Consider the following 14,801-nt stretch of genomic DNA (forward strand, 5'->3'; position numbering starts at 1 on the left):
ATAGCATTTTACGTTTCTTCAAATTCTTGGGAGGAACAGAATAATCTTTGTTGTGATGCTTGGGATCTGAGAAGTTGTGTGTGCAGCTTTTCTTTCAACAGAATTTGTCTGCAGATATAACTTTCCTTTTGTGTGGCGTTTGGAGTGGGAAAAGAGTTTCATCTGTCCAGAGACAGGGCCTGTGCAGGAGAGTGAAGTGGTTAAAAGAAAGGTGTAAAAGTCCATTTCTGCTGGTTTTTAGATGAGGCCCACAGCTGTGGTTCTAAGCGTTTTTGCTTTCAAGGTCCAGGAGATACGACTGTGTCTGGGGTGTGTGGTGTGAGCTCCTGTGTGAGCATCCTGCCTACTTCTTACAAACCAGTTTCCTTTGTTGTGTACCTACTACAGCTGACACGATCTGAAATGTGAATCCATGGTTCATGCACTTTTGACGGTTTCTCAATCTTTTAATGTTTTGTTTGTTCGTTTCTTGTGAAGGAGTAAAGCTGGACTTCATTGTGCCTGGCAATCCTGCAAACAAATAAAAGCTGGTGAAGCTTATGAGAAGAACAGGAGTTGTTTAGTCTTGAAAAAGAGGAGGCTCAGGGGGGACCTCGTTGCTCTCTATAACTACTTGGAATGAGGTTGTAGTGAGGTTGGGGTTGGTCTCTTCTGCCATGTCTCAAGTGAAAGGCCAAGAGGAAATGGCCTTCATTTTTGCCAGGGGAGGTTTAGATCAGATATTTGAACATTTTTCTCTGAAAGACTGGTCAGGCATTAGAATAACTTGTCCAGAGATGTGGTGGAGTTACGGTCTCTGGAAGTGTTTGAGAGGCATCTGGATGTGGCACTTGGAGATCCTGTTTAAGGGTGATTATGGTGGTGCCGGTCTGGACTAGATGACTTTGAACATCTCTTCCAACTTTGATGATTCTGTGATTGTGTGAAACACCAAAAGATGTCTTATAATTATCAAGGTGGGAGAGCAGTTCTCATCCATACCTTGAATGTGGACATCAGCTAAATTTCTGTTTCCCTCAAACAGGACTGAATGAAATGCTCTTTTCCCTGTGGCTGACATAGTTAGAAGTCGAGTGTTGTCCATGACTCAGAAAAAGTGAATGCAGAGCCAGGAGACCAAGAAACTGGAGCTGAATGCAGAAAATCCATGGGTCAGTGTGGCTTTGGCTGGACAATGGTTTGATTTCAGGCCTCGTGCCAAGGTCATTGCTGAGGTCTGTGCTGTTTTCTTTGATCCTGGTATCCCTGTCCTGAAAGGAAAGGCCAGTCCTCCAGCAATAAAGTATTTCTTGAAAAACTGTACAGGTAGAGCCATGATGCTTGTGTAGAATGGCTTATAATTCCTGTGTTGAAATTTCATTATTCATTTGTAACTCCCAGGAACACAGTGAGGCAGAGTTTCTTCATGGTTGCAATTAGACTTTCAGATCTTTGTTTCCTGTAAGGTCGTGGTCTTTTTTACCCATTTCTGGTCAGTGCTTCTTCTTTTGAAACTATGGCTGTGGTTTGGCAGCAAGTACGTAATTCAACCATCTGGGACAGAATTTTGTATGAGGAATATGAAGAAAAAGGAAAAAGTGAATCTGTTGGAATTATTTAGAAGGGTGAGGTTGTGGAAAAGGCCTCAGATGTTTCCTATCTTTGGGAGGTCACATAATAGAATTGCTGAGAGCTGATTACTATTTGTTGTAATGAACCCCACTACTACATAGTCCAGTGTAAGACTTTAGGGCTGCACTTGCACCTTGAGGCCTCAGTGACTTCCAGGTGTTCACAGAGATGAATTCCAATGCCTGCAGTGAAGACCAAGATTTCCTGGTGAATTTCACTAACTGCCCCTTTCTTCTAATGCTTCCTTGCCTTGCTTTTCTGATTTATGGGTGGGGTTTTTTTTTTTTTTTTGATTCTTAGCTTTCTTTGTGTGAAAGTTTCCTTGTAATTATCAGCCTTGCTTCATTCAGCAATGCATCCTGTATTAGCCCCTCTTGTTCTGCTACAGCAGGTGTGAAAGGCAGGAGATGTGAAGGTATCTTTGAGTTCTGTTACTGTTGGGGGGAATGGAGGTAAACATGACCTGAGCAGTATCTCTGTGGAACAGTGTGTGTGATAAAAGAGGGCAGGAGATTTCCTCTGAGCCATTTGTTAGAAAAGCCATTCTCTGTTGGATGATTGCTAATCTTTTAGTTTTGTTATCATTCATGTGCTTTAGAATCCTTCCATTTCTTCTCAGAACAGTGGTGAGAAGATAAATGTACCTCCCTTCTTGATGTGATCATGGTGCATTATTCTCTCATGATAAATTTTGCCAGTGATGTTAAGGGGCAGTAGCAAAACACCATCTGTGCCGCATTGGAGAGAAGACAGGGAAGCTCTGTGTGTGAGGCTATAGAAGAGCAGATGGTAATTTCCTTGCTTGTTATGTGTCACACTTGACACATGCTTGTGCCTGATGGAGGGCCATGGAATTGGAATTCCTTTTGCTCCTGGCCTACAAAATGTTGTTGCACCTCATCTGTACATTTCCATATGTTTCTAACTCTTGTCTTGTTTATGGTCATGAGCTCAACCCCAGAGTGTCTGACCTTATGTGGAAGGTCACATCTGTGCCAATTGCCCGAGTGCAGGTGCAGTTCCCACACACACCTGTGATGTTTACAGCTGTAAAGAGGAAAGGTTTCATGAGCACGTGTGTGCTCACTCAGGAACACTTTGTCTGTAGTGTAATAATGCAGAAGCATCTCTGCTGCAGTCCTCAAAGTGTAGAGTGGCCACCCAGCCCAGCCAAGGTTTCCATGAACAGACCAGGGACCAGTGGGAGAATGTGGACAGTGTCTCCCACACAATCGCCCAGAACATGCTGGACACTCATCTGGAGGCTGTTAAATGGCTGAGGAACAGGCTGGATAGTCACTTCCAAAAAGTTAAACAATGGCTTGATGTCCAGGGGAAATCGGTAATGTGTGGTGTCTGTACTGGGATCAGTGCTATTTAGTACCTTCATAGACAATGGGGTCAAGCACACTTGCCGCAAATTTGCAGCTGACACCAGGCTGAGTTGATTGGTGAGAGGGCATGGATGATATTTTGAGAGATATGGACAAGCTGGAGAAGTGGACCCATGTGAGCTTCATGAAGTTCAAGAAGGCCAAGTGAAAGGTCCTGCACATGGGTCAGGGCAATCCTTGGTTTCAACAGAGATTGGGGGAGTGAGAGCAGCCTTGCAGAGAAGTGCTTTGGGTTACTGCTGGATGACAGCTGGGACACGAGCTGCCAATATCCACCTGCTGGCCAGATTGCGTCTAGGGTTGCATAACAAGCAGCGTGACCAGCAGGAAGAGGTGGTCTTCTCCCTCTACACTACTTTGACCACATAGATTGTCAAAGAACTGGAACTTCTCTGCCATGGAGAAGCTCTGACAAAACTCAAGTCCTTTAGCCTGAGAAAAGAAAGCTTTAAGTAGAATTTATCATGTCTTTTCAATTTACAAAGAATGCTTATAAGAAAGATTGAATCAGATATTTTTTAGGTTTAGATTAGACAAAATGTTTTATAATGAGAGTGGTGAGGCACTGGACTGAGTTGCCCAGAAATATTACGGATGTGCCACCATTGGAAGGTTTCAAGGGAGATTGGACAGATCTTTAAGAAACCTGGTCTGGTGAAGAATGTGCCTGCCCATGCCTGATGAGCGGATTAACTTATTTAAAGGATCTGTTCAACCCAGAGCATTCTTTGGGTCTATAAAAGACTCATGGTGGCTTTCTATTTCCATAATCAGGCCCTCAAATGCAAACATGCAAAAGAAGTTCTGTGAATCAGAAACAAAAGAGCAAATGTTATTCTTAGCATAAAGATAAAAAACATTGCTTTAGGCTGAACTATACATCAGCTTAACTCGACCCAGTACAGGAAAGCAGAATAGAAGATACATGACAGAGTGCTTAGAGATTTCCCTAGCTGTAATAGAGTTTCCCATTCCCTTAGTTGTGCCTTGATATTAAGACGAGTCCCCTTCTTTATTTTATTGTCATGAATATTTGCTTCTGAACAGTCATGGACGCTCAAAAAGATGACTTAAAAAAACTAAAGAGCTCACCTCAGGTTTAAACGCATGTGAAATCACGTTAAGCCCCCGAGCCCCGCCCAAAGCCGGGCCCCCTTGAGCGCGGCCATCCGGCGGCTGCAGCGGCGTCGCGGCGCCTCCGGGTGCCGCTGTTGGCCGCCAAGGAGCGGTGCTGGAGCCGCCGCCGCCGCCGCGTCCTGCCCCCGCAGGCTGCTCGCTCGCCCGGCGCCGGCCAGAGCGGCAGCGGCACGGGCAGCAGCGGCGGCGGCGGCGGCGAGAGACGGCGCTGGGCGGGGAGCAGCGGCGTCCGAGGCGGGCAGAGCGGGCTCGCTGCGCTGCGGCGGCCCCTGCGCTGTGTGGCGAGAGCGGCTGGAAGGGAGGCAGGGCGGCGGCAGGAGGCAGGAGCGCGGCGAGCGCTGGCGAGAGAGAATGGCGGTGAGGCGGCGGCAGAGGCGCGCTGCGGGCTGTGGGCGAGCGCTGGTGGCCGCGCTGCTGCTGTGCGTGTGGTGCCGGGCGGCGGCGGAGCGGGTCCGCTACTCCATCGCCGAGGAGCTGGGCAGAGGCTCGCTCGTGGGGCCGCTGGCGCGGGACCTGGGGCTCAGCGCGGACGAGCTGCCGGCGCGCAAGCTGCGGCTGAGCGAGGAGAAGCAATACTTCACGGTGAGCGAGGAAAACGGGAACCTGTACGTGAACGAGAGGCTGGACCGGGAGGAGATGTGCGGCGAGTCGGCGTCCTGCTCTGTCAGCTTCGAGGCGCTGGTGCACAACCCTCTGAACGTTTTCCACATCGAGGTGGCCATTGAAGACGTGAACGACAACTCCCCGGCTTTCAGCAAGGCTTTTCTGGATCTCGAGATCGGTGAATGGACGCTTCCCGGTACTCGCTTTCCCCTGGAAATGGCCCGAGATGCGGACGTAGGAAGCAACTCGCTGCTGACTTACCAGCTCACCAGCAACCCTTCCTTCTCTCTGGCCATGAAGGAAAAACCGGGTGGAAAAAAGCAGCCGGAATTAGTGTTGGAGAAAGCGTTGGACCGAGAGAAGCAGAGTTCCATTGATCTCGTGCTGACGGCAGTGGATGGAGGGGACCCTGCCAGGTCCGGGACTGTCCAGGTTCGGGTCAACGTCACTGACGCCAATGACAACCCACCCGTGTTCAGCAAAAGCATCTATGAGGCTCGTGTGGTGGAAAATCTGCCAGTGGGGTCACTGGTGCTGCAGGTGAGGGCGACGGATGCAGACGCTGGCTCCAACGGGCGGGTCTCCTACTCTTTTGGCAGCGTCCCGGACGCTGTCAGGGTGTTGTTTGCTATCGACAGTGAGAGCGGGGAAGTCAAGACAGTGGGTTCCCTCGATTTCGAGGAGAAGAATAAATACATCTTCGGCTTGGAGGCAACGGACGGGGGTGGGCTCACTGATCACTGCGAAGTGCAGATAGACATCACAGACGAGAACGACAACCCACCAGAGATCACCATTCTGTCCCTCTCGAGTCCTGTGCCCGAGGATGCACCGACCGGCACCGTGGTGGCCGTGCTGAAAGTGCGAGACACGGACTCCGGCGAGAACGGTCAGGTGTCGTGCGAGCTGACGGGCGAGGCGCCGCTGTCCATCGTGGCGTCGTCGGGCGGCTCGTACAAGGTGGTGACGGCGAGCGCGCTGGACCGCGAGGAGGTGTCCGAGCACCGCGTGACGGTGGTGGCCCGGGACCGGGGCAGGCCGGCGCTGTGGAGCAGCAGGGAGCTGGTGCTGGAGGTGTCGGACGTGAACGACAACGCGCCGGTGTTCGAGGAGGCGGCGTACAGCGCGTACGTGGCGGAGAACAACGCGGCGGGCGCGCTGGTGGTGCGCGTGCAGGCGCGGGACGCGGACGCGGGCGCCAACGGGCGCGTGAGCTACTGGCTGGCGGGCGGCAGCGCGGGCGCGGCGGCGCTGGTGTCGGTGGAGGCGCGGAGCGGCGCGCTGTACGCGCAGCGCTCCTTGGACTACGAGCAGTGCCGCGAGTTGGCGGTGGCGGTGCGGGCGCAGGACGGCGGCTCGCCGGCGCGCAGCTCCACGGCCACGGTGCGCGTGTTCGTGCTGGACCGCAACGACAACGCGCCGCGGGTGCTGTGGCCGGCGGCGGGGGCGGGTGGCGCGGCGGCGGGAGGCGTGGCCCCGGCGGCGGCGCCGTTCGAGGTGGTGCCGCGCTCGGCCGAGGCCGGCTACCTGGTGGCCAAGGTGGTGGCGGTGGACGCGGACGCGGGGCGCAACGCGTGGCTGTCGTACGAGCTGGTGCAGGCGTCGGAGCCGGCGCTGTTCCGCGTGGGGCTGCACAGCGGCGAGGTGCGCACGGCGCGCGCCGTGTCCGAGAGGGACGCGGCCAAGCAGCGTGTGGTGGCCGTGGTGAAGGACCACGGGCAGCCGGCGCTGTCGGCCACGGCCACGCTGCACGTGGTGCTGGCCGAGAGCTTGCAGGAGGCGCTGCCGGAGCTGAGCGAGCGGGCGGCGGGCGCCGAGGCGGCGGCGGGCGAGCTGCAGTTCTACCTGGTGCTGGCGCTGGCGCTGCTGTCGGCGCTTTTGGTGCTGAGCGTGGCGCTGGCCGTGCTGGCGCGGCTGCGGCGGGCCGGGCCGCCCGCCGTGCTGCGCTGCCTGGGCGCGCAGCGCTTCTCGGTGGCCGGCGCCGCCTTCCCGGCCGACTTCTGCGAGGGCACCTTGCCCTACTCCTACAACCTGTGCGTGGCGGCGCCGGCGCGCGCCGTGCCCGAGGCCGCTTGGCCGCCGCCGCCGGTGCCCATCCTGTCTGCGGAGGAGCTTCTGGGCGGGGATTCCTGCGAGAAGCCGAGCCCGAGCAGCAGCAGCGCCGTCGCGGGAGAGCAGCCCGCCGTTGCCGATGCACCGCAGGTCTGTAAAGCCCCATGCTCTTTCTGTTTTTGAGGCTTTCCGGAACGTCGTCCCCGTTCCCCTGTTTTTTTCTGGGTGGTATCTGTGGGGGACCCTCATCTTTGTCCGTGTAGCGGCGGAAATGTTTGATATTCTTTGGTAACAGCTTCATTTTTAGCTGAAATGATTTGACTATTGCTCCCTCTTGAGCTAGTAGCTGTGCTCGTCCTTGTTTCCCGGGGTCGTGTTTTCGTGAGTTGCACATTTCTCTCTCCGTGAAGCACTGAATTGAGGAAAACCAACCCCCCGTCTGTGGGAAGCAGGAAGCACTTTTTTTTTCATTCTTCACAGGTTCAACTTCAGTGGAGACGTTTTGTCTTCAGCTCTTGAGCTCTATAAATTAGAACGTGTTAGCAGTATTGAAAGTAGATCCGTATTCTGTGGAAGGAGAATGACGCGTTCTGCATGAGGGAGTCGGGGAAAAAGAGAAAAGCACTGACACCTTGTCTTGGAGTGTTTTCTTTCCTGATTGATTTGTTCAGAAAGGGTGTGCTTGGAACTGGTGTATAGCTTTACACAAACCCGTTCGTTAAAATTTCTATTGTCCCTATTAGATTCAGAAAGGAAATAATGTGGAAAGTTCCGTTCTCCATCCTGAGTGAAAAAAGAGATTGTCGCTCGTTTTTGGGAAATGCAGTAGTGGTCCTAGTTGGTTTCCTTTTTGCATCCTGGCTGGCAGTTCCCTCTGTTTTGCTCTTCATGATCTTTATTTCATACAGTGGTGAGAGTGTTGAATGATTTCTGTTTCAGAGATTTTTCCTTTTCTATCCTCTTTACACAGTGAGTTTGAGGGTTTTAGGAGAGCTCAGGTATATCGAGAACAGCAAATTTTTGCAATTCTGTTTACTAGGATAGACATCTGAGATATGAAGGGATCAAGTATCAAGCAGATTGGCCAAACGACGGTTTCGGCACTTGAATCAAGCACATTTGCACAATTATATTATTATAATAATATAAGTGTCATTAACTGTGCTCTGTGGTCAGCACAGTTTCGAGAGCCCAGCTGTACTTTTGTTCTATGGTTCTATAATTCTTTTCTTGAAAACGTAGCATATCAACGTCATTAAGAAGTACTTGGATGAATAGTTTACCAACGACCTTCAGTGCTTTACACATTGATTTCAGAGAAAAGGAAACCTAGAATGACTTGATTAAATGTAAATGTGTATAAACTAGGGAAACACTAGGTTTACCTTAGGAAGGGATATCAAATATTCCAAGTCCTGAAACTTTCTTTTGAGAGTTTTAGTTGCATCTTTATTTGTACCTAAAATTGAATTCTGTAATAATTAGTCCCCAGACTTCAAGAAGCATGCAATTGCTGTCGTCCTGCTTGTGTTAACGAACCTGATAGCTCGGGTTTTTTGACAGGCGGTATCTTCCCGTTTTCTCTCTGAGAGCCTGTTGTTGAAGATGCTTTTGAACAAAAAGTATAAGACTAACAATAAACTAGAGGGTAAAATAAGAAAAATGGGTTTAATTTACGTGTATCGACATGAATAAATGATTAGTTTCCCGTGCGGTAGAAGAGTCATGCCCACGGGACGACTCAGCCTTCCTCCCTATCGTGATACCCTGGAGGAATAAAGCAGAGATCGGCTGCAGAAAAGCCGAGGCAGGAGATCCGCGCTGGACGAAAAGCGAAGTCTCCGTGGCGACTGTTCCCTGAACGGAGCAAGGCAGGGCGGCATTGCTCGGCAGCGCTCGGTGCCTGCAGTGCCGGCAGGAGGCTGCGGGCGCCGCTGTTGACCGAGAGGAGCGAGAGGAAGCTCGGAGCGCTGCAGCCCCGCCCGCTGCGGACCGGCTCGCTCGGTCGGTTGCTCGCTCCCTGTCCGGTCCTACAGCCCCCGATCGTCCCCGCGGTGCTGATCCATTCTGCAGCCGAGCGGAGTGACCAGCGACTGCGGCTCGGTGCAGAAGCTGGAAGCACTGAGTGGGAGCGGGACTTGGATCGGCGGTGCCGCGGCGGAGATGTGCGCGGCGGGGAGGCGCTGGGGCCGGCGGCAGCGAGCTCTGCTCTGGGGCGTCCTGCTGGCGGCGTGGGAGGCGGCGTGGGGGCAGCTGCGCTACTCGGTGCCCGAGGAGATGCCCAAGGGCTCGTTCGTGGGCGACGTGGCCAAGGACCTGGGGCTGCAGCTGCCGGCGCTCCGAGACCGCGGCGTCCACATCTTGGACAAAGGTAGGACGCAGTATTTCGCTTTGCACGGGAAGACGGGACATTTAGTGACGGCGGAGAGGATCGACAGAGAGCAGCTGTGCGGGAGTGTGCAGCAATGCGTGCTGCGCTGTGAGCTGATAGTGGAAGGGGAAATGAAGGTTTACGGAATCCAGGTGGAAATCACGGACATTAACGACAATGCGCCGAGCTTCCGAGAGGCAGAAACGGAGCTGAAAATGAGCGAGGCAACAGCCCCGGGGTCCCACTTTCCCCTGGCCGAGGCTCACGATCCAGACTCGGGCCGGAATTCCCTGCAGAGCTACGAGCTGAGCGGCGACGAGCACTTCTCGCTGGCCGTGCAGGCGGGCCCCGGCGGCGATCAGCGTCCCGAGCTGGTGCTGGCGAAGGCGCTGGACCGGGAGGAGGCGGCGTTTCACGAGCTGGTGCTGAGGGCGATTGACGGCGGCGATCCGGCACGGACGGGCACAGCTCGGATTCGCGTGAAGGTTGTGGACGCAAATGACAACGCGCCCGTGTTCAGCCAGGCGGAGTACACGGTGCGTGTGCCCGAGGACGTGCCCGTGGGCTCTGTCCTCGTTACCGTCGTTGCTACGGATGCCGACGAGGGGCTGTACGGACACGTGGAATACTCGATTAAGAAAATCACAGAGAAAGCCTCACAGATTTTCCAGCTGGACTCTGAGACGGGTGTGATAAGCCTGTTGCGAAGCCTGGACTTCGAGGAAGACGATCACTATGAACTGGAGGTGCAGGCACATGATGCGGGAGCACTTTTTGACACGGCGAAGGTTGTGGTTACCGTAACAGATGTGAACGACAACGCGCCCAAACTGACAGTGTCGTCGATGCTAAATGATATCTCTGAGGACGCCCCGTCAGGGACTGTTGTAGCCCTGTTGCACGTGCAGGACCGTGACTCGGGGGCCAACGGCGCCGTGCGCTGCTCGCTCGATGAGGGCTTCCCGTTCCGGCTGGAGAAATCCTATGAGGACTATTACCGTGTGGTGACAGCGAGAGAGCTGGACCGTGAGCAGGTGTCAGAGTACAACGTGACGGTGCGGGCGGCCGACGGCGGGTCGCCGGCGCTGCAGAGCAGCGCGGTGCTGGCGCTGCGGGTGCTGGACGTGAACGACAACGCGCCGGTGTTCGCGCAGGAGCGCTACAGCGCGCGGCTGGCGGAGAACAACGCGGCGGGCGCGCTGGTGCTGACGGTGCGCGCGACGGACGCGGACTGGGGGCAGAACGCGCGCGTGCGGTACCGGCTGTGGGAGGGGCGGGTGCGGGGCGCGCCGCTGTCGTCGTACGTGTCGGTGCAGGCGGAGACGGGCGCGCTGTACGCGCTGCGCTCCTTCGACTACGAGGAGGTGCGCGAGCTGGAGCTGTGGGTGCGTGCGGAGGACGGCGGCGCGCCGGCGCTGAGCAGCAACGTGTCGGTGCGGCTGCTGATCGTGGACGAGAACGACAACGCGCCGCAGGTGCTCTACCCGCCCGCGGCTCCGCCTGTGGCATCGGGCAAGGGGGGCTGGTCGGGCGTGGAGCTGGCGCCGCGCTCGTCGGAGCCCGGCGCGCTGGTGGCCAAGGTGGTGGCGGTGGACGCGGACGCGGGTCAGAACGCGTGGCTGTCCTACGAGCTGGCCAAGGCGACGGAGCCGGGGCTGTTCCGCGTGGGGCTGCACAGCGGCGAGGTGCGCACGGCGCGCTTCCCGCTGGCCCGCGACGCGGCGCGCCAGAGCCTGGTGGTGGTGGTGAAGGACCACGGGCGGCCGGCGCTGTCGGCCACGGCCACGCTGAGCGTGGTGCTGGCCGAGAGCGTGGCCGAGCTGCTGGCCGAGCTGGGCAGCGCGGCCGAGGCGGCGGCGCCGGGCGAGCCGGCCGGCAGCCTGACGCGCTGGCTCGTGCTGGCCGTGGCCGCCGTGTCCTGCCTGTTCGTCGCCTTCCTGCTGCTGCTGCTGGCGCTGCGCCTGCGCCGCTGGCGCCGCGAGCAGCTGCTGGCGGCCGACAGCGGCGTCTTGCGCGGCGTGCCGGTCTCGCACTTCGTGGGCATCGACGGCGTGCGCGCCTTCCTGCAGTCCTACTCGCACGAGGTGTCGCTCACGGCCGACTCGCGCAAGAGCCAGCTGCGCTTCTCGGGCGGCAGCTGCTGCGACACCCTGCCGGCCCGGCCGCCGCCCGACGAGCCCGCGCCGCTGCTCGGGCAGGAGGATATTGCCGGCACCTTCCCCTCGGATCCCGCCGCTCCCTCGGTGAGTTCCTCGGCCCAGATTTCCTCCGCGACGCTTTCCCCTGATGCTCCCATTCCCTCTCCCCACTGTGTTCTGTGGCTTGCAAATGAGGTTTTGCAGAAAAGGAAATTAAAGCTTTCTTCATTTCGTTCTGAAGGCTTGTGTCCCTTGCTGCCGTTAGTAGAACGTGGGGTCAGTCCTCAGCCTTCCGGTTAGTGAAAGAGGCAGGTGAGGGAAGGCTGCTGCTGGCAGACTGTTCGTTAGGTCGGAGGCTTGGGTATTTATCAGGTTTCAGTTATTTTCCCCGTCTGTCACTTGTGCTGTTTATAATCTATGTTCTTGTTGATATTAGACTTTTTGAACGGATGTATCACGTTATTAAGAAACGCTAGTTTTTGTTACTATCAGGCTCAGGTGTCTTCCTAATAGCACATGTATTTGGAGAGGTTGGGTATGTCTTGGAGAAAGCCCTGTCAGCTTCGTGTGGAACTTCGTCTGCTCGTTGTTCTCAGCCTTTAATATTCCCCAGGATGCATAGCGAAAGTCAGCAGGAAATGACTTTGTATCATCCATGCTTTGATCTTTACCCCCAGTAAAGAATTGGGCGGGGCCAAAAGTGGTCCTTGATAATGCCTTTCTGCCCGTTATGACGATGAGGGATCCTCTTGAAAGTTGTGACTCTTGAAAAAGCCTGTGGGTGGCTGTATATGGAGGAAGAAATACAGGAGCAAATATCAGGACAGCTTTGGTGATCTCTTGGTTTTTAAGGTAGAGCTATGTCAGAGGGAGCTGGATGAACCTTGGCTGTAAAATATTTAGTATGGCAAGAGAATTGCCTGAATGGGAAGGGAAAGATTCAAGGTGCAGCAGGAGATATCAGGTGGACATAGTTCCCCCTGTGCAGATATTCACTGACTCAGTCTCTCTTGGAGGAAGGAGGGTCTCTCTGCTCGGCTTTTCCTTTCACATCTATGAATTCTCTTCGGAGAACTTGAGAGAGCAGGCAAATGTATCTTCCATAGGACAGAGATGTAAAGAGAGCTGTGTGAAGAATAAAGGTCTGGGGAATGGGGTCTTCAGTGTCTTGTGTTTTTAAGATATATGGGTGAAAGAACAGCATGGATGATGTGAAGGGTTGGAGATGTGAGTCCTGTCAGCTGTGCATGAATGTCTGCTGAAAGACTCAAAGGAATGTTTTCCTCTGTTCCCTGTCCAGTTCCCCTCTCAAGCATCAAGCAATGTGAGTTTTTCCTTCCAAAAATATTTAGGTAGAAGATATGTAATCCAGCTGCATGGAGAACCCTGGGAGGTTTTCACTAAGTATTTTGTACTTATGAAAGATGCCATATGGGAGCTTTGGGAAGAGCAAGTTGTGTATTCAGTGCATAGTAAACAATGGAATTAATCACCTGTTCTTAGTTATATAATCCAGAAGTGTTGTGAACTCTATGATTCTGCAGGTGTTAACTTCCTGTCTCACTCCTCTGATGATCTGAAGATGGTTCTTTCATGTTTACAGGTAGAAAGACTTTCATAGACATGCTTCTTTAGAATATCTCTGTAATAAATGCTTTTTCTTGTCACATGGACAGGGTGAGAAGTTAAATGTTATCCGTGGTAATGGGATGTTGTCTGAGATGTTGTCTCCACCTTTTCTTTTGGTGGAGTCTCTCTGACTTCTGAAGATCTACGATAACCACGTGAGCTGTGAAGGGTTAGAGGGGAGTGTTGGGAGTGTGGTGTGTGAGGAAGTACTGGTGGAGACATGGCATGTGTTTTGTTGGTTCCCAGAGTTATTGCTGACCTTATGAAAATGAGTCAGGAGGAGTCTTATGGTTTTATGTTGCATGGTTTGGATTCAAATGGCCTAGTTTGGGCTCCACATTCTTTTGCAAAGACAGTGGTAGTCCCACGTGTTGTGAGGAGTCCATGTGCTGAAGAATGGTGATGTTGTCTTTGAGCTGAATCTTGGATGACTGTGTCTTTGACAGAGCTGGTAATGATTTATGGCCTATATAACGTTTTACATTTGTTCAAATAAGTGGGAGGAACAGACTAGTCTTAGTTGTGATGCTTGGGATCAGAGAAGCTGTGCACACAACTTTTCTGCTAATGATGTCTGTGTGCAAAATTTGCTTTCCTGTTGTGTTTGGACAGAGAGAAGAAGTCTATCTATCCAGAGACAGGGCTGGTACTGGAGTTCCTTGTGGTATAGTTTGAAATGGATGACTGAATTGTGTAAAGTTCAATTTGTCCTAGTAGTTAGATGAGGCCCACAGCTGTTAGATGGGCCCACCAGCCCACAGGTCCCAAGCTTTTTCCTTATCTTGCTATCCAAGGAAATGACTGTCTGGGGTCTGTTGTGAGCTCCTGTGTGAGCCTCCTGTGTACTGGTTACAGTCTAGTGTACTTTGTACACACTACAGCTGACACAATCTGAAATGTGAGGCCGTGATTGCTACTCTTCTGGTGTTTTCCCATTCTTGGCTTGGTTGATTAAGTTTTTGGGATGATTTCTATGGTTTGGGTTGTTTGTTTGTTTGCTTATTATTTTGTCAGGGAGTAAAGTTGTTCCTCATTGTGCCTGGCAATTCTGCAAACTTCAAAACATGTCTTAAAATTGTCAAGCAGGAGCAGTATTTCCCATCCATTCCTTGAAGCTATACATAGAATCATAGAAACACAGAATCATAGAATGGTTTGTGTTGGAAAGGACCTTAAAGATCATCTCATTCCAACTCCTTTGCCATGGGCAGGGACACCTTCCACCAGACCAAGTTGCTCTGAGCCCCACCCAGCCTGACCTTGAACATTTCATTGAAGAAATATAACTTCATAAATACATGTTTCCCTGAGACGCTATTTTTTCTGTGGCTGACATACAGCCAAAACTTTGGTAGATGTTGATATTGAAAGTAAAGGCTGTGAATGCAGAGTGAGGAGGGTGAGAGCTCAGTTTTGTGCCAGGAAAATCGGTGGATCAGTGTGGGTCTGACTGAGAAATGGTTTGATTTTATGCTTGGTGCCACAGCCAGTGCCATTTCTGTTCTGTTCTGATCCTGGTTTCTCTGTCATGAAAGACAATGACAGTCCTCCAACAATAAAGTTTTGCACAGTAAGTGTTCATGTAGAACCATGATTCATGGGTAAAACAGCTTATTAATCATGTGTGAAACCTCCATTATCCATCTGTATCTCTATATAACATTGTGATGCAGAGTTTCTTCACAGTTGGAATTATATTTTCTTTCAGGCCTTTGTTTCCTGGAAGGTTGCAGTTCATTTTGACAATTCTGGTCAGCATTTTTAAATTTGAAACAGGGACTGGTTTCTTTCAGCATATCCTTGCTTCAGCCACTGAGGAAAGAATTGTGTTTGGCGGGGGAATAGGAAGCAGAAGCAGTAAGAGGA

This window comes from Corvus hawaiiensis, chromosome 15 (genome assembly GCF_020740725.1).
Source record: "Corvus hawaiiensis isolate bCorHaw1 chromosome 15, bCorHaw1.pri.cur, whole genome shotgun sequence".
Classification (NCBI taxonomy): domain Eukaryota; kingdom Metazoa; phylum Chordata; class Aves; order Passeriformes; family Corvidae; genus Corvus; species Corvus hawaiiensis.